This window comes from Pinus tabuliformis, chromosome 9, assembly GCF_031772625.1.
Source record: "Pinus tabuliformis cultivar Carrire ecotype Pingquan chromosome 9, CPIR1, whole genome shotgun sequence".
Taxonomy (NCBI): domain Eukaryota; kingdom Viridiplantae; phylum Streptophyta; class Pinopsida; order Pinales; family Pinaceae; genus Pinus; species Pinus tabuliformis.
Genome location: NC_142307.1, coordinates 1,149,400,542 through 1,149,427,718, shown reverse-complemented (window position 1 = coordinate 1,149,427,718; position 27,177 = coordinate 1,149,400,542). Strand labels below are relative to the sequence as shown.

General features: G+C 38.2%; 2 pseudogenes; one reads left to right on the top strand and one right to left on the bottom strand.

Annotated features, from left to right (window-relative positions):
• The first annotated feature begins 854 nt into the window (after nt 1-854).
• LOC149152705 (protein CLMP1 pseudogene) lies at nt 855-3,269 on the top strand (annotated as a pseudogene).
• Nucleotides 3,270-3,586: 317 nt separating this feature from the next.
• Nucleotides 3,587-7,594, bottom strand: LOC149152704 (lysine histidine transporter-like 8; annotated as a pseudogene).
• Between the last annotated feature and the right edge of the window lie 19,583 nt (nt 7,595-27,177).

Below are 27,177 nucleotides of genomic sequence, written 5' to 3'. Positions count from 1 at the left end.
TTTTTGTAAGTTTAATGAGGCTCATCTCCACATGTTTAAATTTTGGGTGCCAACGGACATTGAATGGGATTGGATTTTGTTCAAATCTTTGTTTGGCATAATTGTACAAGCCTTCCTATCCCGCTTCATATTGAGATGACCTTCAGATGGTTATGTTTAGCATTTATCATGGTAAATTTTGCAAGAGATGATCTTACCAGTTTCAATATAATATTATACTTGGAAATAAGTTGAAAATTCCTAATAACATTTTCATCGTTAGAATGAAATGTAGAGGCTTTTTAACAAAAATGAATGGTACTCTTCTCTACAAAAATCATATTTCAGTATGCATTATCCAATGGCATTACATCTTAGTTCAAGATGACTTACAACTCCAACAGATTTGGATTCATTTGCATTCAATCATGGGTCATGATCAAAATTCAAACTTGATTAGTTGCAACTTTTATGTATAGTTTGTATCTGTAATTTAGAATGGCATGCACATTAGCATTAAGATTTGTAAGTTTGCCAAGATTGGATTTCGCTCAATAGTGGATAGGTTAGAGAGGAAATTGATGGTTGAAACTAGTTAGAAGTTTGGACAGGGTCTCCATTGTCCCAGTTGAAACTAGTCTAAGGAGGAAATAGTAGTTCATAAAAGTATCTAGTGATGGAATGAAAGTATAGATCCATATCTTGGGAGATTGTGAAGTGTCGAGGAATTTAGCTCAGTTGGGTTTGACTGAAAAAACGTTATTGGGCACAAAAAGAAAGCTCTGTGAGGCATTATCCAGTACAGAGAGAAAATATAATCTAAGACTGGTTCACATTATTGGTTGGGATATCTTTCTCTTTGTTGGGAAGCTGTCATGGGAAAGTCTGGGGGGAGGAAAAATAAAGGCATAGGGGCAGTTGCTACTACTGAGAAATCTGGAGTAGTCACTAGAAGTAAAGTGGATCTTGATCCATCACTCTTCCTCAAAAGGGCACATGAGCTCAAAGAGGAAGGCAACAAGAGATTCCAAAATAGAGACTATGTGGACGCTTTAGAATAGTATGAAAATGCTCTCAATATTATCATAGGAATCACTCGGACCGTGCCATCTTCCACAAAAATGAAATAGCATGCTTGATGCAGATGAAGCTTGTTCAGTATGAAAGTGTTGTTAATGAATGTACACTCGCTCTTGAAGTGCACCCTCATTTCAGCAGGGCTCTTTTTAGAAGGGCACGGGCATATGAGGCTATGGGCAGGCTAGAATTAGCCATGCAAGATGTGCAGGCCCTTCTACAGGTTGATGTGAATCACCAGGATGGCTTGGAACTTGTCAAAAGGTTACGTGTTTCTCTTGGGAACAAGTAAGATGCTCAACAAGACCTGAAAAATAGGCCCATAGTGCCTGCCTATTCAGGAACTTCTCCTGCAGTCATGGGGGCATCAGCAGTTCAAGGAACTCCTGTTGGCAGTATGGGGCCTTGTTTACCTACTAGACCTATGCCAAAGAAGAAAAATAAATAGGAGAGGCTTCCTAGTGATAACTTGAGTAATCAATCCAATGGGCCCCCTTTGCAAGAAGCTCATTTTCCAATGTATTCCAAAGGGTCTTCTTCACCACAAAATACCTCGATCTTCGAATCTTCCAGGGCATATTCCAGAGTAATATCCATGGAATCTAATGGTTCTCAAGGTCACGAGGTTAAACATGCCCCTCAACCTATGAAAATCACACAAGTAGAAATTCAATGGAGGCCATTGAAACGTATTTTTTACCATGATATAAGGCTTAGCCAAATGCCAGACAAATGCAAATTTAAGGAGTTGAGAGAAATAGTGAGGAAACGGTTCTCCTCATCCAAGGTAGTTTTAATAAAATACAAGGATTTGGATGGGGATATTGTGACTATTACAACTACAGAAGAGCTTAGATTGGTAAAATTTGTTGTAGCTCATCTTACTGAGTAGAAAAGGATAGGGACTCAAACACAGACTCCTCTACAAATGGGGGTTTGAACGACAAAGAAAGCATTTCTAATCAAATTTTTTCAAATGATCCTTTGAGGTTGTATGTGGTCGAGGTGAATCCTGAGCAGGAGCCATTGATTGAAGAAGAGGAGGAACCTCTAGTAGATGGAGTTCAAGAAGAGGATGTTAAAGTAGAGGAGAATGCTTCTGGTTCATCGGGAGAAAGAAATGGTAGCATAGTAGAAGACCTGAGAAAAGAACCTAATAAGTAGGTATCCTTGGAGGAAACTTGTAAAGACAAAAATGGGGATGAGCTTGAAGGAAAAGAAGTTGAAATTGATGACTGGCTATTTGAATTTTCTCAGTTGTTTTGCACACATGTAGGCATTGATCCAGATGCTCACTTGGATTTGCATGAGCTAGGAATGGAGTTATGCTCTGAGGCATTGGAGGAAACTGTGACCAGTGAAGAAGCCCAATGCCTCTTTGAGATGGCAGCATGCAAGTTCCAGGAGGTGGCAGCTTTGTCATTCTTCAATTGGGGCAATGTCCATATGTGTGCAGCTAGGAAGCAGATTCCTTTGGATGAAAATCCTTCAAAGGAACTAGTTATGGCACAACTTCAGACTACATATGACTAGGTCCAGGATCAATACTCCCAAGCTAGACAAAAGTATGAGGAAGCTTTGAGGATAAAACTTGACTTCTATGAGGGATTGCTTGCACTGGGTTAGCAATATTTTTAAACTGAAAAGTTTGATGGTCTCTTGATTTGGTGAGAAAGGTTGATCTTGGTACATGGGATTCTTCAAAAACTATCCAGCTTTTCAATAGTGCATAAGAGAATATGCAAATTGCAACTGAAACATGGGAGAAGCTAGAAGAGAAGTGCCAAAATGAGTTAAAAGATCCATTTGCAACCAAGAAGGATGAAATCCTGAAAATAAAAAAGAAACTAGTTGGGTTTGATGGAGACTCTACTGAGGAGATAGCAACATCCACTACTGAATCAACAGAACAAGCTACTGTAACGAGATCTTAGATCCATCCATTTTGGAGAAACATGCTTTCTGAACGCTCACAAGTGGAGTTCATATTGGAAGATCCAACAGGGAAAGATGACCTGGATGTTGTTGTTGAGAGGTTTAAGCTTGCTAGAGCTTCTTCTCTTGATATTGAAACTGTGTTGAAGAATCATTCATCTAATGCAACCAATCAAGAAGGCAATGATGTCAAAACAGAAATTCCAAATGCAGATGTTGCTAGAGAAGAGACCAAAGACAAAGGTAAGGATGGAAATAGAGAGGAGACTATTCAATAAAGTTCAGAAGATTCTAGGGAACATCTCCTTTGACCTACCATTTTGATAGGTATAGCACCAATGCAAAAGACAAATTCTTCAGTATTTATATAGGTGAAAAAGGGAAAATCATTTTGAATGAAACATATTACAGGGTTTTGCAATAGTGTTGATCATAATCATAAAATCCTACAAGCATAGGACAAAGTATCAAAGGTTGGAAGGTAGTCTAATAGGACATCATGGGTTGGAATAATTGTTCCAAGTAATATTCTGACACTTTGAAAATTCCCTATCATCATGGTTTTTTCACAATGCACAAGGTCAAGGGTTAAATTTTACGGCCCAACCTGCCCATCACTGAATTTTTTTATGACGATTTTATATTTAAACTTCCCTTCACATGACTTGTAATATTTAATTTTACCCTGTATAGCATCATCAAGAACCCCAAGACACCCATATTTTAAAAATTTGTTAGCTCTTTTAAAAATTTCTTAATACAAACCCACATAAAAACAAAGGTATGCAAAAGTCACTGGCAGATTCAAACCTCCTAACAGACCTGCAAGGCTAGACAGAAAGGGAAGTGCAACCGCAATGAAGAGAGAAATGAAGCCATAAAAGACACAAAATCTAGCACGAACCCAACGAGGGCATGGCTTATTGGTCTAGTTGGTGTAACCTGCTTCAAAGCTATTCTAAGTTAAATAGAAAACTCATAAAGATTAGAACAACCTACATTTGTTGGTCTAAGTTAAATGGAAAACTCATAAAGATTAGAACAAACTAACCACTAATACAAATGAAAAAGATTGCGTTACAGCTAAAATAAAAAAAGGGAGGCATTGGGATACAATTCTTTAGGACACTATTACAGTAAAAAAATAAATAAAAAATTAAATCACATGACAGAGAGACCTATGACAGTAATATTCCCAAAAAAACTATAGAAGTAACATTGTCAAGCAGAGGATATGCACATATAATGGAGTCATATCATAGGAATCTTATGTGTCTAGTTTGATAAAGCAGGTGTATTCATCAACTATTGACCACAATATCAATGCAAGAATCCTCAACCTAAACTGCACCTAGGTTAAGTGAACCAAATTCCTCAATTACCAAGGAAACAACTTCAAACATGGTTTTCTTGAACATGGTTGTATTTTTGTTGTTCATCTCACAAGAAGTGCAAACTACATACAAGTTAAATATGGTTATAGAAGAGGATCCATCAAGTAACAAATGTATAATTCCAAAATGATATTAGTTAAAGAAAGTTCAGGATACTTCATAATGGTGAAAGCCTGTGTTGTTTGTGAACAATGATATGAATGAGAATATTATGAGACCATCCAATTAAAAAAAAATTTGAATGATGCAGATTCCTAAGGCACCAAAGGAAAAATATATTCTTGGCAACTTGGCATAAAAACCTACGAAGAAATAAATTAGTAGCATGAGATTTACTGCCATAAAATAGATAAATAAGATATAGAAAGTCAGAGAATTTATGATTTTACTCAAATACAAGTTTGAGAAGGAAAGTGATTGATACTTACAAAATCTCCATAAGCCCAATAACCTCAAATTGCAATGGGGAAAAAGCACATGGCCACAAGTAAATAAGCAACATTTTCTCCTATCCACATTGGTATAGAGGCAGGATGCTTGAGACTAGATGGCATATAAGTAGCCTGCATTCTTAGATACAACTTCCTAGTCAAGCTCACAGGAAAGAAAGATCATTGATAAGGTAGGATATCAACATGTAACCTTATCTAGACAATATAGACAAAGATAAGAAATCATAAGGAAACACAAGTATATGTTGCTACAAAAGCACAATACCTGTATTTCCAGAGAAATATTGTGACCCTTCAAGGAAAATAAATAATTCTATTGTTGTAGTATCCATATTGGACTTTAGGTTTTCAGAAGATATGCCCAAATGTCTAGGTTTTCTTGAGGACAAATCCCAGACCATAGTGTATTAGGTAATTGCAGATGTAGCACCTATAATGTAGATTCTTGCAATGGAGTTAAGATTAGGCAGCTAGGACAAAATAATGCAAAGGGATACGAAAACCAAATATGATTCCAATGTAGTAAGTGGACACGAAAACAAAATATCATTCCACTATAGTAATTGGATTGGATCCACAAGTTGGGCCACAAACTATTTGAAAAAACAACTTCATTGTCTCTCCACCAATCAATATCAGGGCAGTTTCCATCTTGACTGATAGATAAATAGTTGGAAACAGAGTCAACCATACACCAAGCCTCTCCCCTAAAATGTTTAAAGACAAATTTGCATCCATACATTCCTTCCATCTAGGATTATTATATCCAACATTAATATATACTTGAAGCTATTAGGTCTACAACAAATATATCTAAACTCAGATGTTTATACCTAAAACTGAAGATTGTATGGACTTTGCATTAGAGATAGAAATCCACATTTTGATATCCAACTAAAATAGACATGTAGCTTAAGCTTAGTAATAAATCAACCTAGATATCAAGATTGCAATTGCAAAAGGTATCTATTATTGTTACCAAATACAACTTGTGCAAGCTCCACATATTTGTTGTAGCATTTCTCGGGAACATCTTCAAGAAACATGATAAGAACCCATAAAGTGTATATTTGCCACGAGTATGCTATGGTCAGACATATTATTCCCAAAATCTTGTTTATATTCATGGACAAGAAAGTACATATCACAACAAAGTTGCAGAAGGAATAAACCTACAACAAAACACTTTTGTATTCATAACTCTGAGAGGTACATTCTAAAACCAAGGTAGAGGTAGTAATATCAGTGATTCTGAATCCCAACAGGTTAAAGGACTATTTAACTCCATCAAGTGGGTGCAAAAAATAAAAAAATGTTACCTTTAAGAATTCAAAACATAAAAATTGTCACTTTTAGGAATTTAATATTTATTTGAATAGATCTGGAATTTGGGAAATAAAGTACAAATCACAACAATGTTGCAGAAGGAATAAACCCACACCAACACACTTCTATATTCATAGCTCTTAAAGGAACATTCTAAAGCCAAGGCAGAGGTAGTAATATCAATGATTTTGAATCCCAATAGCTTAAATGACTATTTAACTCCATCAAGTGGGTGCAAAAACATAAAAATTGTTATTTTTAAAAATACAATATTTATTTGAACATATCTAGAATTATGGAGTTTAGATAGATCTATTTAAATGTAAAACTAATAGAAATTAGTTCTAAGTCATAGTACAATTATCAACGAATGTCACAGTACAAATATCAAAGAAAAAAGAAAATGCAAATGAAAACAATGGTTGCAGAAGAAACAAACTCACAACAACCCACATTTTTATCCATTGCACTCCATTGGACTGAGACACATTCTACAGAGGAAACCCATGCATTTATCCATTACATTCCTTTGAACTAACACATTCTACATAGGCACATTCTACAGCCTAGGTAGATATAGCAGTATCAATATGATTTAATCACACCAAGTGGGTGTGAAAACTTTGAGATTGCTAACCTGAGGAATTTGATCATTTTTTAAGTATAACAGATTAGGGTCAATATGAATCTAAAATCACTTCAAATTATTTTACAAAATACATCCATGTGATATAAAATTATATCATATTTTGATGGATCTAAAAATCAATTTTGTAAAACAAAACATTGAAACATGAAAGAAAAAAAACAGAGAAATCAAGAACATCCTGCAAACCATCCCAAGAAGGTAAAATCCATTGGTGGAATTAAGGCCTGAAACCTAATCCCTACATTGATATTTTGAAATGTTGCATAGTAAGCGTTCCCATTCCTGGAGTCTATGATGGGAAGCCACACATCTTGAGGATTAAGTTTGGTGAGGTGCCCAACCTCCTCTAGATAGGTCTTCATATTGGTCAAAACCCTTCTCTTGGGAGTCCCAATGTGGCTTAGAAACCTAGGAGAGATAAGGGAAGGAGTCCATGGTGTCCTTGGAGTCCTAGGAGTGTTGAGATGAGGGGACCTGGGAATGGAAGGAGACACTAAGGATGAAGGAGGGAAAGTGTTAGTAGGTGTCTGAGAATATTTGGGGGATCTCTACCTAGGGGTAACAACATGAGAAGGAGAATTGGTAGAAATATGGTGGTGGGGAGAATGAGCACTAGGGGTGAAAGGGGGCATGGCACCCATGGGCATGGGTGGTATTGAGACCAGTTCTCGTTCTCCCCATGATTCCTCCATAGTCCTGGAAGGCACTTGCAACCTGAAGCTCCTCACGGAATCCTCAGATGAATTTTCTTCTTCCTTAAATTTTATGTGCTCTGTTCCCATTCTCATAACAATAAAACCACCCCCAAGTAATCATCATATCCAACACGTACAACTAATTGAGTATACAAACACATGCTACCCACATTCCTCACCTCACCATACATCTTTGTTCATGAGATTCTCCTCTTCCTACTTCGCATGGGCAACTCCACTGTCATCGAGTACTACAACACAATACATTGCCATCAATAGTAATGTGCTCAAAACAATGAAAAAGATATACCAATGCTGAAAAAAATGCATGAACCCATGAGCCCCAAAATCTTATCCCATCTACCATATCTTATACTGGGAAGTTGGAACCCCATGGTTGTTGTAAGTATTTTGTTATGGTATATCTTATAGATATTTGCGTGCAGTTAAACGGTAATGATAGTATGAGCTCCTGCTATGCCTTCCAAGTGTGACAAATGTGCAAGTCCAGAGGCCTAGATTATTACTAATTCTATATGGTTGTATTTTCTTGCTATGGAGATCATGTGAGCCTGGACACCTGTGGTCTCCATGGAGAGAAAGCAATGGCATCCTTGTTCTTGGAGGCGAGGCCATATCATGACTACATGTTTTTAAATTAATTTGTTAGGATTTCTGAAATGGTGGGTACCAAACACAAAAGGGAGTGACCAACCTTGAATACATTTATTGATTTTGGAAGTAAAATAATGGTGGTCGCTACTCATGAACAAATATATATATATATATATATATATATATATATATATATATATATATATATATATATATATATATATATATAATTTCAAACTTCTGATTTTCCTATATGCCCGTCATTATGACACTTTTCAAAATTATTTGAAAGTTACCAATGATGGGTTTATTTTAAAACAGACTATATTTGATGGCTAAAAAAATTAAAAACGTGTAAATGGGCATCAAATTTAACCCCTGCACGGGGTTCTCCAGTTTGCTTATGTTTTAAGCCTTATCCATGTTCTAGTTGTACTCATACAAATGGACATGATAAGAAACCAATTTCACTTGCTTTTCACATGATTCATTTGGTTTTGCATGATCAATACTTGTCTTATGATATCTTTGTTTATGCAAGCACGAGTGTCTGTGTTTGTGCTTGTGGGGTGTGTAAGAGAAAGAGGGAGGAAGGGATACCCTTTGCAATCTGTGACCAAATTTGAGAAAAAAAAAGTTAGAGAGGAAATTTAAAACATAGATTTGGAGAATATGTACATATATACATAAATTGAGTTTACAGAATGAGGCAATCCCAGGTCATGGCTAAAATAAACCAAGTGTTATGACTAGGGCCAAAATTCGGGCCTGCTAGGGTTAGAGTTCAAAAACTAGCCCAATTTGGTGTTTGTTTAACATTGAGGCTGGTGTGAACAAGATAGGTTATTAGGTTAGTCTACAGGCAGATTTGTTTGATTTTGGAAATTGTGATGTTGTGTGCTAAAGAATCCATTAAGCTTGGTGGTTACCATAACGGAGGATGTGTTTTTTGTGTGGTGAGTGGTGTGTGGTATGCAACATACCATTTGACAATTTCTAGAAAAAATTGACCCGAATAGCCATCCTCATTTTTGGAGACTTGGTTTGCCTTAAGGTGGATACTTTCATCATGTGGTTTGCCTCTGAGGTCATCACCCTGTTCGACACAATTGTTGCAAACCCTTGTTCAACACCCGTTTACTCGAAAACAAAAAAGAAAAACAAATATCTATCATTATCGTGTGATTAGGTGGACTAGTATCCATTCCCAGGCATTCCATGGGATGACATGAGGTGCATGAAGTGGAAAAAATAGGAAAAGGCAAGTAGCAAGAACCTTTAATGGCTAGATCTATTGCTACAAAATTTAGGCAGAGTAGCAGGAGAAATAGTAGTACAGAGAAAACGCACTTCCACTTCCAAAGAGAAGATATGGACTCCATTAAATATTTGTTCTTCCAAAGCTGGAAAGGTTGCGACCACCTACTCTCCTCCATCCAAATTGGGTCTCTCTGCCTGTCTTCCTGAATTATACTCAACAAGTTGTAATCCCATTTGCTGGCCATAAATTAACCCTAATTACTTTGCACTAGTAAGCAGTGGATGCATTTTCAGGTGACAAGAAAACTAGTAATTCAAGCCAAGTATATAAAGAGTATTCCAACCATAGCTACTTTTTCAATAGAAATTTCTCCCAACAAACTTCATTTTTCTCAAATTGATAAAAACTCAAAAATAAGAATGGAAAATATTTGTGCAAGACACTAAGGGTTGGAGTGCATTTCCTCAGAGACTCCTCAAACTCCTCTCCAGCCTCAATAGCAATACTAGTAGTAGCATGAGAAACAACACTATGCCTAGCAAAACTAGAAGCACAAGTTCATCAAGTTGCATGACTATTGCTTCCCTCACGAGTCACCATGTCCCATGTTTGGTCTTGTTGGTTCACTTCCTTCAACTCTTTGTTCAAATATCAGATCTGCACTCGGATAAACACCCTCAACTCCACTAGAAAACTGCAAAGTATCTCTATGATGACAAAGAACCTCCAAAATTGTTGTTGTTGCTCCAAAACTCAATGTTGGTGCAAAACTATCCAAGCTCTCATATGCACACAAAATCTAGAAATCAAATGTGTGAGGCAAATAGGAGCTTAGGCATTCTTTTATAAGCTTAGGGGGGCATATTTAGAAGGGAACCTACCATGGTTTGCTAAAAAGCACCTCCAAAAACCACCTAGGAGTCCCATCAACATGCCCAACCATGTGGCTTTCTAACCGGTCGGTTTTTTACAAAAATCGGTTGGTCAAGTACCAAATTGGCCGAACCGGTCGATTTGGTACCCTATTGGTCCTAACCAACCAACTAATCAGATTTGTTAGGCCAGTTTGATATCTCAGGGAGCTAACCAGCTGGTTTGACCAATTTTCAGTTCAACTAGACTGATTTTTAAAACTAGGCATCAGACACATCAAACAAACAAAATAATCCATAATGTGATGGTGAAGACCTCATCCTCCACTCTTATTGAGAGGAGAAAATCTATTTTTCTCTCATAGAGATAAATTTTTAGCATAGACATGAAATTATGACATGTCAAAGGATTTTTACCCTAAATAAAAAAAAGTAAGTCCTGATAATAACCAGTGTTATCCAAATTGGTGATTCAAAAAAACATAATTTCTTAGTTTTTGCAAATTTTGCCATTTTTCCCCTTTTTTTCCTTATTTTTCAAATCCTTGTTGATTTATTGTTGTACACTATTTTTGAAACATCAAAAATAAGTTAATAACCCACTCAACATCTGTGTCTTCCATAATGGGAAGAAAGGCATAAAGTGTGAACAAATCATATATGTACAAGGTTAGCAACTTACCACAATCCTGACTAATGGTCAAAATGACTCAACAAACAATCACTCTTTACATATCCTAAGCTTGTGAGAAGTTAAACTCAATTTTAACATGACGACAATGCTTGGAGTCACATGAGCTAGAATCAATGAAGAAAAGGGTGGTGTAGCCATACTCCAAGCAGTGCATTTCAAAAAGAATGTTTTCATGTCAGTAAGATATTGTCCTAAATTAGTGTGAGTTTTGTTCAATTTCAATAGTAGGGGGGCTTGTAACATTGAAAAGGGCCAAATTTCAAAATGGCTTAACAAATATAATATCATTTGGGTTTGTGAAGAAAGGTTGGATATCCAATATTACCCACGTGTTGGTCCATTCACCGAAAATATTTCCTAAGGGCCACTAATATCCAATATAAAGGGCCTAAGTCATTTCATATAAAATCTTATTTTAGTTTGTAGGTGAACTTATGACAACCACAGCACCAAAGCAAGCTAGAATGTTTGTCAAATAAATTATTTTGGCAAGATACTTCCCATTATCACTATGCAACAAACATGCCCTTTCCCAATATGAGAATATCACAATGCAATGTAATCAGATTACATCACTCAAAAAATATCCCTTCAGCTGAGAAGTCATGGCTGAGGATTATTTTTTGTTCCAAAGTCAACTAAGACTTGAACAGAGCACCAACCACTTAAGACAACCCACTTGCACAGGTAAGATGGCCCTAGAGGAGAAAAATGTGTCCCTAGGGGATTTGAACCTTGGTGAGGATTGTGAAACACCCCTTATTTACCATCTATCCAAGACCCCATAGTGACACAGTCTAAAATATTCACCATGAGGTAAATATAAATCTGATCTTGTTATTGGTCCCACAATTTATCATTACATTTGTAATAACTTAGCCTCATTTAGTAAATGGTAAATGGAGACAGTTGAGAAAAAACCTGATTATCCCAATAAGGGGTTGCATGATTTGAAAAACAAATAATTTGCGAAGATAATAATCTTATTGTGTTACTTGATTCATGAAGATGATGTAACACTATTCTGCAATAGAATACCAGTAAAATAGTATAATATGACCCATGCATAAAATACCCATATATAACAACAAAAATAAATACAATGTCTAGACTTTAGGAGATCAAAGACATTTTCTCATGCTTACCTATAATAAATCTACATGAACATAATGAAATTGGTTGCTATATAAAATATGAATGCCAAGAAACTCAATGGGATTGAGGTTGATGGCCCTTGCCAGGCATCCTAAAATAGCCATGGGGCACATGGAGGTAGGGGTTGGACTTGTGGCTCCCAAAGATGAATATTTAGTGCTCATTTTACAAACCAAACCAAACCCATGTTCTCCTTAAGGCCTAGGAAGCAGTGATTTTAAACCATTGGCCAAGGTTCCATTCCCAAGGGCTTTACCAGGAATCTATAGGGGATCTTGGAGGTAGATGTTGAACTTCTGGCACATGGAGATGAATACCAAGTGCATGTGTTACAAGCCCAATCCCACTCCTTAATTCTAACTTCTCCTTGAAGCTTGGGAAGCAAAGAGCTCAACACCATTGGCCAAAGTTTCATTCCCAAATGCTTTACCAGAAAATAATGAAGGCACATGGAGGTAGGAGTTAAACTTAGGGCACATATTTCATATTACATACCCTAGCCCACCCCAATGTTCCCCTTAAGGCCTGTGGAGTGGGAGCTTGACAAAAACTACCTAGGTTCCATTCCCAAGGGCTTTACCCAACACCTTAGGGTAGCCTTAGGGAACCTTGAGGTAAGGATCAAAATCATGGCAACTCGATATCAGGGCCATGTGTTTATATTAAAAATTCAAGCCCACCTTCATGTTGTGGTTTTTCATGAAATGGTAATTCAAGTGCACTTGATTCTACCTGAGTTCAATTATTTTAAAAAACATGTTAACGCAACCAATTATTGTGCTATATTGTCATATGTATTGGGCAGAGACAATGTTTTGTGCAGGTCAGAAACAAAGCCCCCTCCCTTGATAAAGTTCCATTTGTATAATTCTATATCAACCAAATGGGGGCATAAAGACAACTTTTTTCCAAACACCTACCAAAAGATAATTGAGAAATTATATATTACTTCAAATGTGAGTAAATTATCTCTCAGAAAACATATTTGAAGGACTTACAACCAAATTGTGATCTTGATTAAAGTCTTGTGTTGTAAATTATTTATTGGCATGGACCAATTGACCTTAAGAAAGCGAAGCCAGCCTAAGTCAACTGCACTAAAACATGGTGCAGAATTTGAATGTAAAAGGGATAGTCAATAATAGGCTCAAAACCATAGAATTGTACATTAGGCGTGTTTCTGGAGGCTGTGACATACTCCATATTTACAGGAAGAAAATACCGACAAAATAAATGCATACCTAGAAGGATTTGTTGGGATTGTGAGGACTTGTGGTAGTACTAATGGTGTTGAAGGTAGCAACCATTGAAGAAACTCTTTGATAATTAACTTTTTGAATATGATGAAGTGTGATAGAATTCCTAAAGTTACACTTACAATGATATAGAATCCCTCAATTTTTCCTCATTTAAAAGGTCACAGAAACTATCACTGTACAAAATATGTCAAAGCATGTTTTAGCAGAAATTTTTAATAGTCAAAACCCTCAAATATCCAGAAACCATAGGCTCTGTGATTTTTCATGTACAAGTTTCCCTAGGCTTGTTGTTAGGCCCCTATACTACTAGTGTAACCCCTTATTGTGATTAGTACAACCCACTTATTATATTGATGTACCCATGTAGTGCCCATATTGTTACTATTGTGCCCTTACATTATTATTGTTATGTCGGCTCTGATTATTTTATGACCCTTAGACTCCTATACATAGAAAGGAGGTCTTTTCATTTGTATCATCCAAGAATTTCTCATTTGTGTAATGTAAAGGAGGTTTCCGCCTCGAAGAGGCTGAATTCTAAGGCGTTGATCTCTCTTTTCTATCTTTTTGTGAGCTAGTTTCATAACATTTGGTATCAGAGCTTTGGATTATAGGGTTTCGCTGCTCCAAACAGGTCATCGTGGCATTTTCACTATAACTTTTTTTTGTGAGGTTTCAGAAGCTAAAAAAAAACCATTTGAGAAGAAATCGTGTTGAATATCAGGTCTGAATTTCAGAGCTTTTTGCGCTATATTTGCGAGGATATGATCTGAGGAATTTGGTATTTTTGAAGACTCCTGAATTAAATTCCAAACAGGTGACCTGGGGAAAATCGTCATAACTTTCTCTCTAAGCATCGGATTGAAATTTTGTAAGAAGGTACAGAAAGAGGATAGACTGTAGTTTCTTGTATATATTTTTTAGTGCCAAAGGTCAAAACAGTGACACTTGGCACTTCATACAAGTTTTCTCTTCTGGAAAGGTCTATGATCAGGTCATCTTGGGAGATTGTGCATAACTCTTTCTTGGAGAATCCAATTTGGATCAGACTGGTGGCATTGGAAAGAGGATACAGAGGGCTACTATAGGTCATGATTTTAGAACTTAAAGATCCGAAAGTACAGTGTTACAGTCGTTCCAAGATCAAGCTCCTAAAATTAAGAAAAAAAAAGATGAGGAAGTTTGATGGCAAGGATCCAGTAAATTGGATACTTCAGATGGAGCAATATTTTGATCTACATGGTGTACCACTATTACAAAAGGTATGTATTGCATCTTCATATTTAGAACCGAATCAATTTTTATGGTATGAAGGGCTTTTTTCTCATAAACAACTTGTTACGTGGTCAATTTTCACGGAGGAAATGATAGCACATTATGAGAATACAAAGAGAAACACCTTCTTTAGAGCAACACCACAACAATTGGAAAGAGTAAAAGGGCTTTGTGACATAGTGGAAAGCAAAATTAGGGAAACCAGTAAGCATACCCCTCACAACTATAAAGATGGAAGTGTTGTTTCTCCTAGCCTTCCACAACCTACAAGGGTTACACCACAACAATTGGAACCCCAAAGAAAGAAGAACCCCACCCCAAAGAAAGAAGAAATGAATCAGACCATATCTTGTAAAGCATTGGAAAGAATTACCACTCCTCAAACTCTCAAGATAGAAGGACATATAAAGAAGAAAAAGGTGCAAGAATTGAAAGATCACATCGAGAAAGAAGAAATGAATCCAACCATATCTTGTAATTCATTGGTCAAAATTATCACTCCTCAAACTATCAAGATAGAAGTACATATCAAGAAGAAAAATGTTCAAGAAGTGAAAGATCACATCGAGCATCAAGAAATGAATCCAACCATATCTTGTAAAGGATTGGAAGAAATTACCACTCCTCAAACTCTAGAGATAGAAGGACATATCAAGAAGAAAAAGGTTCAAGCAGTGGAAGATCACATCGAGCATCAACAACAAGTTCGCCAACTTTTAAAGGATAATGCCTCTGAAAAATGTTTTGATGTAGGTGATTGGGTATTCTTACTGCTACATCTCAAGCAAGCTATTTATGAGAAGGAAATGTTGGCAATACTACATGCACTTAAAAAATGGCGACCTTACCAAATGGGAAGACTCTTCAAGGATGAGGATGTGGGAGCATTGCTTTGTGCTATTTCTATTATCCAACCAGATTGGATAAACGAAGCAAGGGATGAATGGAAGAAGGACGAAGAAGTATGGCCACTTATTCAAAAGTTGCTAAAGATCCCAATTCAAACAATATTGCTAGAAATTGAAGAGTAAGGAAAAATAATATTGGAACCTGGAGCAGTCACAGAAACAAGAACCCGACAGCTACGAAATCAATCAATTTCAAAGTATCTCATCAAGTGGAAGAACTTACTCGCTGAAGATTCCACATGGAAGGACAAGAATTTTACACAGAAGCATCAAGAACTACTCAAGCGTTGAGGACAACACTTTTTGAAGGAGAGGGGCATGTTAGGCCCCTATACTACTAGTGTAACCCCTTATTGTTATTATTACAACCCACTTATTATATTGATGTACCCATGTAGTGCCCATATTGTTACTATTGTGCCCCATAGAAGCCCACTATTGTTATTATTGTGCCCTTACATTATTATTTTTATGTCAACTCTGATTATGTTATGACCCTTAGACTCCTATATATAGAAAGGAGGTCTTTTCATTTGTATCATCCAAGAATTGCTCATTTGTGTAATGTAAAGGAGGTTTCCCCCTCGAAGAGGCTGAATTCTAAGGCGTTGATCTCTCTTTTATATCTTTTCGTGAGCTAGTTTCATAACACTTGTGCCTTAGTTTTGCCTCCAAATGATAACCATCCAAAGTTCAAATGTTTAACATACATCCATCTTGCTTCTCAATTTTTTAACATCTGTTTTGCAATGGTCAGGGCTCCAGATCATCTTTTCCATTCCCTTGGGGCCAAGTGAGGTGCGAAGGCTTCTCACAATAGCCTTGGCAACCGCAATGTTGGCCTTTTAAGCATCTAATCCCCTTATTTGGGTTTTATGCTCTTGCTAATTTATTATGATAAATGGCCTCCTGAATTCATCAAATGTCAATGCCCTGTAAATAGTAACAAAATGTAACAAAGAGATTAATGCCTACGCATACAACTGTGGATAATGTTATAAGCCCTCCTGTAATTATAAAACATCTTAGGACTTATAGTAACTGATAGAGATCTACAACTAGAGAGAAGGTCAAGGAGTCTATTATGCCTAGTTATCCTATGATCCATTTTTCCTAACCTTCTTATATCACCTTCCTACCTTCCTACCTTCTTTCCTGTCCGCCCTAGCCTGTATTTTGTCGATAGTAGCATGTTTTTATGTTGAGGTGAACGAATTTGCATCAATGAATGACTGACAATTGGTGTCTGTGGTATCAAAATTGTTGTATATGGGGCATTTGGGTAATTCTCCTTTGCTATGTTGGTGCTTTCCCATGTTGTGTTCGATCGGTGTGATTCACATTGGCTTTCTACATGATGGACAATATGGGTTCTTTGGCTACATAAAAATAGTGGATTTTGAACCAGAGACCGGAGGTGCGTGTACTCCTCTCTATGTGGAACACTGAATGTGGGGCCAAAATGCATTGAAGTTAAAAATGGAACATAGCACCGTCAATGGACTGAAGATCTAATGTTGGCATTCAATATTGGGTATACTACTATGGTAAAACCAAAGCCTCCCCCTCCCCTCATGCCTTTCTTCATCCGTTTGTGACCTTTCTAACCAGAATGGAGAACCATCTGCCTTTTCTCTGAAATCGTGTTTTTTCTCCCGCTCTATGAAAATAAAATAGATACAAAATTAATATCAGGTATACTACTATGGTAAAATCGAAACCCTCCCCGCCCCTCACCCCCTTCTTCATTCATTTGTGACCTTTCCAACCAGAATGGAGAATCATCTACCTCTGCTTTGAAATCTTTTTTTTCTCCCACCATATGAAAAAGAAAATAGATACAAAATTCTAGTTGGAGGGATTTTGTAAACAAAATTAAAACTTAATTTTTTCAAAATGTTAAAATTTTCATGGTAAAAAACAATATACAATATTTTAAATTTTCGTGGTGAAAAACAATATTCAATATTTTATTTTCACTTACATCATATTATAGTTGTATTTGAGAAACTAATGGGTTGTATTTGAGAAATTAATGGGATCTTATAAGTTTTAGTGGTGTTTAAAAACATTTATGGTTGGCATTTATCATCATAATAATAATAATTTAATTTTAAGGTTATGGTTTCTATGCAATAATTTTGTTGTTAAATTTTATGAAGGTAGAGTTTGAGATGTGGGAAGGAAACAAGTGTTCTTAACTTGGTTGCATTGAAAACATTTAAGTGTTCTTGCATATTAAGTGGGTGCAAACAAAATATAGTATATAGTAAGTAGATTTAATAGTTAAAATCAAGTGTTAGTTTCTTAAAAGTCATATGTCAAATTTGGGAGTATGGTATGTATCCTTATTTAGGTTAAATATATTCAAATTTTTGCATGAATGGGGTTGTAAGACCCTATGTTTTCATCTTGAGAAAATGGAGTCTTGTCCTAGTCACTTGCATAGTTTAGGTTGTCATAAGAAAAGTACATGCTTTGCCTTAAGATGTGAACATTTCATTTTAAGAAATGTGATAATGTGGTTTCAAAGAGGCATTAAAAGAGGGAATGAACATGCACATTTGGGATGCTAGTGTTATGTTCTACTTCAGGCATGAGTGCACATCTAAGAAGACTCTAACAAGGGTTGAAGAGGTCAAATAGTTAGAGAGGTTTGGGGGTTGTAGTGTCACTTAGAGGTGTAGACAAGTAAGTTAAGCACCATGACAAGTTGTGAAGAAAAATTAATACATTTGACAAGCTACATGAAGGAAACTTGGTAGTGGTACTAAGTGAACATTCATTGATTGAAGTTGATACCCTCTCCTTGGCACTACCACTTTGCAAGACAAAAAATAAATGTGAAATAGATGTGTATAGATATGCATGAAAAGTTAAGTCTTTAACTAAAGGAAATGTGTCCTCTACTAATTAACTAACACTTCTCCTTATAGTTATTTTTCATAATGTATTTGACCCAGTTGTAAGCCCACTCCCATTTTGGATAATTTTTCAGCCTTTGAATTGAATTCCCTATGTATGTGATCAAAGGATATAACCTTGAATATTATAATTAACTCTATAACTCTAATCATCCACTAATCCAATAAAGAAGTGTTTAAGGAAGTATAATATTTCAGTCAATCTACAACAACCTTTGAATCCCCTATCACTTGTAAGTTTAGATTGTCGAAGTGACACAATTAAAACGACTAACATAAACGACTACTTTGTATTATTGGAGTACTTGTTATGTAGTTGTATTTTTGTTCCTAGACTAAATTAGTCATTAATGTTAGTCATTTTTAATTGTATTACTTATTTTTTAGTCATATATTTTAACCTGAGACTAAATTAGTCATTTATGTTAGTTGTTTTTAGTTAAGTCACTTAAGATTGCTCATTTTTGGTAGTATTTCACTAGGAAAAGCTATGGCGACTAACTTTTTTAGTTGCCAAGTCATTAATTTTATCATTTTATACTAGTGCTTGTCCTCAACTTGTACCTATTCTCTACGACAACACTAGTGCCATAAGTATCTCTAAAAATTATTTCATGCACTCGAAAACTAAGCACATCCCAATATGTTTTAGTGGCTACAACCACCCTCCAAAATTTTGGCATGCACCCAATTTCGGAGCCTCCATTAAGAGTTTCACTTGATGACTGCACACACTCGAGTTCACTCTATGAGCTCATGTGAGTCTTCGCATTCGCCTTGCTTGTTCATTTCACCAAGTCTTGCATGTTGATGTCAATGTCATGCTTGCGACCATGTTTTTGTCATAATCAAGGTCTTCACTTTGTGTGTACATGTTATTTTCGCTATGAAAACATCTGTCTCACTCACACACGAAGTCACATTCACTATCATGCAAGCATCGTCACGGTCAATCAACAATCAATCACAAGTGTTCCGCTTGTCACCTACACGATCGGTCAGTCATGTTGTACATGTGTGTCTGGATGGTTTGAGTTGTCTCGTCGTCAAGTCATGTGGGTGTGTGTTTGTAAGATCACATTTGCATCTTTCACTTGTTCACACACTTAGTCATTTTGCTAAATTTTTGACGACCAAACTCTCCTCTGACAGTCGTACCATCACCCTGCCATCGAATCGATCGACTGTCACCCAGAACAGCACATAAGCACCAAGCAAGTCATTTCAAGTTTCACTACCCACAAGAAATTCAAGCAACATTCATGTTGGCCACCCTGAGAGTTGGACCCAGCAGCAACCCCGGGACTAACTCCCCTCAAAAATTGCACAAACGTTGTTGACCTTGCCCACTCTGCTAACTGAGGAAATTACACAGACAGGCTGGACAAACACCCAGTGCCTGGCCCTACCTCTCTCAGCAAATTGCGCAATTTTTCTAGCCAACCCTCCAGATAGTCGACCCGTTGCCCATCCAGAAAATTGCGCACTTTTCATGAGCAGGCCCTCTACTGCCCAACATTTTTCTCAGCTTAGAAATTTTGCAGAGATGATCAACAGGCTGGCTTCCCAACATCAGTGCAATTTCTCTCGCCAACAGCTCCCAGCAGCAAACTGCCAGTCCCCTCCAGGAATTACGCAGTTTCTGTTGCCAAGCTCCCAGCAGCTGAATGTCAGTTCCCCTCAGGAATTGTGCAGTTTCTACTGCTAAACACCCAACATCCAGTTGTAGGTTCCCTCCAGGAATTATGCAGGTTTGGCTGCTAGGCTCCTAACCAGTTCCTCCAAAAAACTGCAAAAATCCTGTCTGCCAATCCTCCCTGCATCCAAGCCTATTCCTCCAAGAAATCGCGCAAATTTTGCTATCAAGACCCTTCTACCCATTCATTTCATAAAATGCGCTAATTTTGTGTGCCTTGCCTTCCTGCAGCCCAGACTCTCCCTTCCAAAATTTACGCGGTTTTTCCTTTCGGTCGATCTAGACCTCGCGGACAGTCATTGTCGATCCAGATCGCTCGTCTTCATCACCCAGTGACTCTTGTGCATTTTTCATCAGTAGTGCCTAGAGCCATCATCCTGCCTCACAACCTTGTTGCCTATCCCAGTCACCTGCATCCAAAATGATCATGTGTCAAGGTATACTAGGAGGTTTTGGATTTCATATTGTCTCGTCATGATTAACTGTAGGTATAGGTTCACCAAGAAACATGGCGCGACAATGAATGGGATGAGCGAAAGGAGCACATGCAGAAGGATAGGTTCACCAACGGATGAAGGAACGATGCATGCAAAGGGATGTTCTCATGAATACATCATCATGCAAAGATGTGTCCACGGACGGATGGATGAGAAAACATGCAAGATGTGCTCATGGATGGACGAACAGACGAACATGCAGCTTTCACGAATAGACAAACCTGTCAAGCCTTCCAACATACAAGCAAGGAGCAACATGCCAAGAACATCAAGCGAAGCAATGATCATTGAAGACTCTGCACACCTTACCATGCAGATATGCAAGGATAATTTTAGGGGCGAATGTTCGCCCTTTGGCGAAATTAAGGGGTTTTAAATTTTTAGTAGGCGAATATTTTGTATCATAGTACATTTTTACAAATCACCTCAAATAGCCCACCTTATTTTAAGGGAGAGGGTAAAAAAGGTAAATTTAGCCCTTGAAATTAGGACTTACAACATTCCATTCGCCCATTTTCAAGAATAGGTTTTATTTAAGTGAATCCATTTGCCCATTTTCAAGAATAGGTTTTATTTAAGTGAATCCATTTGACCATTTTCAAGAATAGGTTTTATTTAAGTGAATCCTATGGGCCAAATACCATATTTATAAAAGAGGTATGGTAAATTAATAAAAATATAAATAAATGAAAGGTATGGTAAATAAATAAAACATTTTTTATATTTACTCCATAAGTCACCTTATATACATGTTAGGGTGTAAACAAATAAAAATATAAGTAAAGTGGAGGTATGGTAAATAAATAAAACATCTTTTTATACTTACTCAAAAGGTATGGTAAATAAATAAAAATATAAATAAACTAGACTTATCGTAAATAAATAAAACCTCTTTTTATATTTAGTCCATAATGTTGTGGGGAAAAATGCCTATTTAGGACGATCCTATCCACCTAAGGTGTGATAGCACCTCAGCAACAAATGAATACAGCTATCATGACTTCTTCCTTTATGAAATATGAAAGAGAGGAGATCGGCGGACTTACCGTTATCTTCGGTTGTCCCTCGAACTAGATCCTCTTCTCTTTGTGTGTCCACAGCTACTTGCCCCCTCGCTCGATCAAGAGAACAGCTACTTGAATCCCACGAGATCACAAGAGAACAGCTACCTGTGACAAGAGAGCAGCTACTTGCAACAAGAGAAGAACACAATACAAAGGCAAATATACATATTCATAAATGATTCAGGATTAGAAGTAAATCAAATATACTAATGCAATTACACAAAATACACCAGCATATAGGAAAGAATCAAGATAGCTTTATTGAAAGTAACAGTGTTCAGGAAGAGATACAACCCATAGGGCTCCAACCCAGCATCTCCTTCCCAGCAGAATGGACTTCCTTCTTCAGCTCCTTTCAAAGCATAACACACCCAATGTTTCTAGCCACAAACCAACAACAATTCTTTGCAAATACTAAATTCCAGCCTCCCTAGACCTCATGAGAGAGATCTATATATAGGAGTTTTGGAGAAAGGATGAGTCAGCTTGATGCTGGTATGAAGCTGACTAGTGTCCTCTCCCACTTCAGTTCTTGAGTCCACTTGGAGGTTCTTGCTTCCAATTGGAGATTTGGAACCTCTTACTCATCACCAGTCGAATTCCCTGATCCAAGTGTCATTTTGAAAGCTTCCTGGGCATTGAAACCTTGAGGAATGACTCTGCCACATGTCCAAACTCGCCCAGCGCAGGTAGCCTTCTTTGCAGTTGACATTCAACACAGGTAGACAGTGGAGCAGTTGACATTCAGCGCAGATGCTCAGTGGAGCAGTTGACATGATCCAGAATTGCCTTGTTTTTGAGTGTTTTGAGGTGGAGAACTTTTGTTAAGTGCTGTGGTTTGCTGGCCTTGTTCTTCTAGGGGTAAGAACAACATGTTTAGGGACTTTGGATCCCTTGATTATTTACATTTCATGCTCAGTGATGCAAGGCACAAAAATGTCTATAACAGTTGCCCCCTAAAGTATGAGGTCGTTTATCGGGTGAAATGCTTTATCCAGGAGGGTCCGAAGTTCATCCATCTGCTGGGAGGAGACCTGTAATAAAATACAATACAAAACATTATGATTCATTCTGCTTTCATGATCTAGCTGAGGCGGGCATTCCCATGCTCAGCTTTATAAATTCATTTTTGTACATAGAACAGACGATCGTCTGATGGTAGACTGATAATTGTGGTGAAAATTATCATCCTTTGAGTAGGATGATCATCTGCTGCAATGATGTACATGTCAAATGTCTTTATTTTTCCTGAATATATATCGCAGCCCGGATGGATGAAACTAGATCCGGGGTCTTCAAACTCGTTCGATCTTCACTCTAAGTACAAGTCGATCCATGTGAGAATTGTGCTAAAGTCGAACATGGAAAGACATCGCTTGATTATCGGTCAATGATGTAAACCATTAACAAGCGCGAGAGGAATCACCGATAATGATAATGACCCTCAAGGTACTACAGTACAATTCACGTGGTGTGAATACAGGACTTGGCGTCGAACACCACGCAAAATCTTCTGGTCGAAGGTCATTGATGTATACCTGTCGCCGGAAGTGAGAAACTTGCCATTGAGGCATGCAAGCTTCAAAGTACTGAAGGGGTTGTTCCTAGATCAACTCCTTGGATAATGAGCTGATGTCGACAAGGAGCGATCCATCAAAGGAGGGCCTTAATGAATCCCACATCAGTGACACGGAACGGAGTTAATGATTTTAATGGAGGTGAAAACAATCTGTGACATATGATTCAGGGTGGCGGTCATGAATGGATGAAGGATAATGTATGGCAGTGGATGGGACCCGATTGACTCTTTCTGAACGAATTCTCTTGAACATATGGCGACACTGATGCGATGGATCGACAGCATTACCCCAAATATGGATGGTATGGAAAGACCATGGTGATGTGACCGGTGAATGAAACAACCCAACCCGAATGTGATACGAAGGAAAAGTGTCATGTTCAAGAGCGACCTGCTACCATCAAAGTTTTCTTGATCTTTCCCAATTTTTCCCCAGTCATTGCTGACCAGTACCTCTTTATTTTTGTCAAGCTTGAGGAGGATAACATATGCTTGTTCTATAACCTGCCCTTCGGGCAAGCCCATCGCTATGTTTTAACGAGCTTAGCGATAGGGAAGCTCGTTCTCGTCTAAAGACAAGTTTGTTGCTATTTAATCATTTTAACGAGTCTAACGACAAGGAAAACTCGATCCTTTTCATTTTTAGAGAGTCTTAAAAGGCACATAAAGTCAACTCCAAAATTCCTTTTTCGTCATCTTAATCCCTTAATTCCGAAAAAGTATAAAACAATACAGAAGGGATGAGTTTTCGATAATTTTAATGAGCCGAATAAAACAAGGGCTCGACCTTTTTGTGCAATAATCCCTCAGGTCCAAAAAGATTAAAATCTAGAGGAGGAATAGCTCTTCCAGTCCTTTAACGAGCTGGAAGGCCAAAACTCGGCAATCTTTTCATATTTTACGAGTCAGATGAAAAGAGCTTAAAGAAGACTCGTCTTTTGAGGAACGAGTGATAAACAGGGATAGCAACTGATTCCAGGTACAGGTTGGAATTTTCCAATCACGGCAGTGTCACAAGGATGGCTAGGTGAAATCACTCTTCGCAACTGTTCCTCAAAATGGGTAAACAATCATATGGAGGTGAACGATCGGCAAAATGAAAGTGGAGGTGGCAGGTGCAAACGCGACCAAGGCTTTTTATGGCTGATAAATTTACGATCACAACGGTTATTTACCGGAATAGGTTCATTTTTTAGATAAAAATGAGCTTAAACTCTGGAGGAAACATTGCTCACTGCTTATATTTATTTTTTAACGAGCATGAACTTTATGCTAAAACTGCTCGATTACCCAGTCTTTTGATAAGAGTGTCTCATCAAGATTCTATTTTTTATGGAGCTTCATCTCACTAAGCTTTGCTCCCCATCCTTTCTTTATACAAGTTAGGAAATGGCTAACCCAAAAAATAGATAAATAACCGCTCTTTGCTTGCACTCCAAAAGGTTTGCATGCCCCCAGGCATAAAACAGAGTTTTAAGGTTACCTCTACTTTTCTGCCATCGAAACTTTCGTTTCATCGGGAGAGGTACCTCTTTCAGGTTACCCAAAGATTGTCTCGTTAATCTTTCAAACAAAACACTTCCTCGGCATTGTCTACCGAAATAGACAAGGGTGAATGACTGGTGCCAAACACGTAACTTTGAAAAAAGAATCTTATTCTAGAACAACCCCTCTTCCAACCACGGACGGGGTACGGACTAGTCATATTCTCCCGCGGAAACCTACCTTATACCTAAAGTTTCCCTGCCGAAGTAGGCCAGGATGCATGCCCCCTGGGTTCCAGTCATATCCACCCGGATTACTCGCACTCATCAGGAGGACGGACCGTGGGTTGAGACACTTCTTGCATGAATAGACCATTTAGGGATGGCACATGACTATTTGCGATGTGTGATCCGGGAAACGAAAGTTGGTCCACGAGCTTGACCATTCTTCCTTCATGCGGAAAACACATTACTCTAAAGAGTGAGGAGACTACAGCTCCCATGCAATATATATAGTCCCGTCCAAGGAGTAGGTTATAATCCAAGGGTCCTTGAACGACCATCACGTTCATTTGAACGGTCTTCCCTTTCAATGTTACAGGCACATTGGGGAGGATCCCTAAAGGTCGACTGGTTCCTTTATCAAAACCTGATAGATTTCTCATCTCATGTAAGAGTGCTAGCGAACCAAGCGCTCTCCAAGCAATAGAGGAAAGGATACTCACAGATGCCCCCTCATCAATGATAGTGCCGGCCATTACCATTCTGTATATTTGACAAATAATTCTGAATGGCACACTGGCTGGCAACCGGGGTCTGCCTAGTTGGTTCCAATCAAAGGACACAACCAGGTTGCTTGGTGGTGGGACCGAATATACAGCCGGATAGCGCTCTGATGAACTTCCTTCCTGCGACAAAGGAATGGTGGCATTGCCCCCTTGATCATCGGAGTCAGTGTTGATGAAGAGAACTTGGACGGTGTCGTCTGTATTCTCCTCTGTGATGGTGTCATTCGAAGATGGAGCCTCTGAAGGAAAAACTGGGTCAACTGCCGTATCAACCTTTTGACTTTCATCAGGCATGGATCCAGACGGTTCTTCTTCAATGACAGGTGCTTCGGCTGACCATCTAAGTGGCTCAGCCGGATTTTCAACTAGTGAGGGACTTGGCAGGAGTCTTTGATATCCAGGAGGAAGATTCGCTCGTAAAATCGGGCGATCTTCCAGAACTCTTTTTGCCTCGTCTAAGAAGGGACAACGGTGGATGGCGTGATCGCCTTCACACAGTCTGAGGGAAATTTAACTTTCCCATTCTGTCCTAGAGCTTCACTCCCACTAGTTGACGGTGAGCAGTCAACATGGCTATCAGAGGTCGATGCTCCCGAATTGTGCAAACGGGGGGACCAGTCTCTTAGTATCCGTGGGATACAGGGACAATCTCTATGGAAGTGGTCTCCCCTGCATATGATGCATGGCGATTTAGGCCTTACAATTGCGGTGTATGGATTTTTGTTAGATGACATTTGTTTGCCCCGAGTCGCCTTAGGCTCCTTCTTCTTCTTTTCTTTCTTCTTCTTCTCCTTCTTCTCCTTAGGAACCCGATTTTTTGATCGACCAGTTCCGTCAAGCGAAGAGGAAGGAGGGGAGGAAGATGAAGTGGAAGGCTGGGAGGCAAATCTTGTCTGATCTAACTGTTGACTCGACTGTTCAGGAGTGGTGGTATTCTGAACGACATTGGTCAAAAAGAGCCAAACTGGTAGGCCAATTGTCAATCCTGGAAGCGACAATGTGGCCATGTGGGGCGCACCAACATCTCCCCAAGAGGAGAAGGGACTAGGATTTCCACCCAAGGGAACTCCTTGGTTGGTGTGCTCCATCTTTTCAACCTAAAGATCAACGCAGGATTAAAGGGTGATTGTTCCGTTTAAAATAAATTGTTAACGACGCTTTTTAGACACAACTTGCTTTTTCAGTTTTAAAGAGTCGAGAAAAAGCTAAAGATGACTCTAGTCTCCTTCGATGTTTTAACGAGCCCGAAGTGACAAATGCTCGGATGGACTTTTTCTGTTATAGAGTCTGAAAAAGGCCAAAAGGAACTGCTCTGGAGATCTAGGCAGAGGGTGTGCCAAACCTTTCGCAAAACCACAGAATCGTTTTACGGTACGGGTGGTCGATCTTCATGAATGCTGTGTTCACTGCATTGCGATTAGTAGGGCGGCCGACACGGCTTCCTAAGGATAAAAGATATATGCCTATAGGGGTCTCCCAATATATACGCGACGGTACGTAGGAGCACAATTCGTATTAGCGCCACCGACTCTCAGGAGGAATCACCCACCTTCTTCGAGATCGACAGTCACTATGTTTAACGACGTCGGAACACGTCTC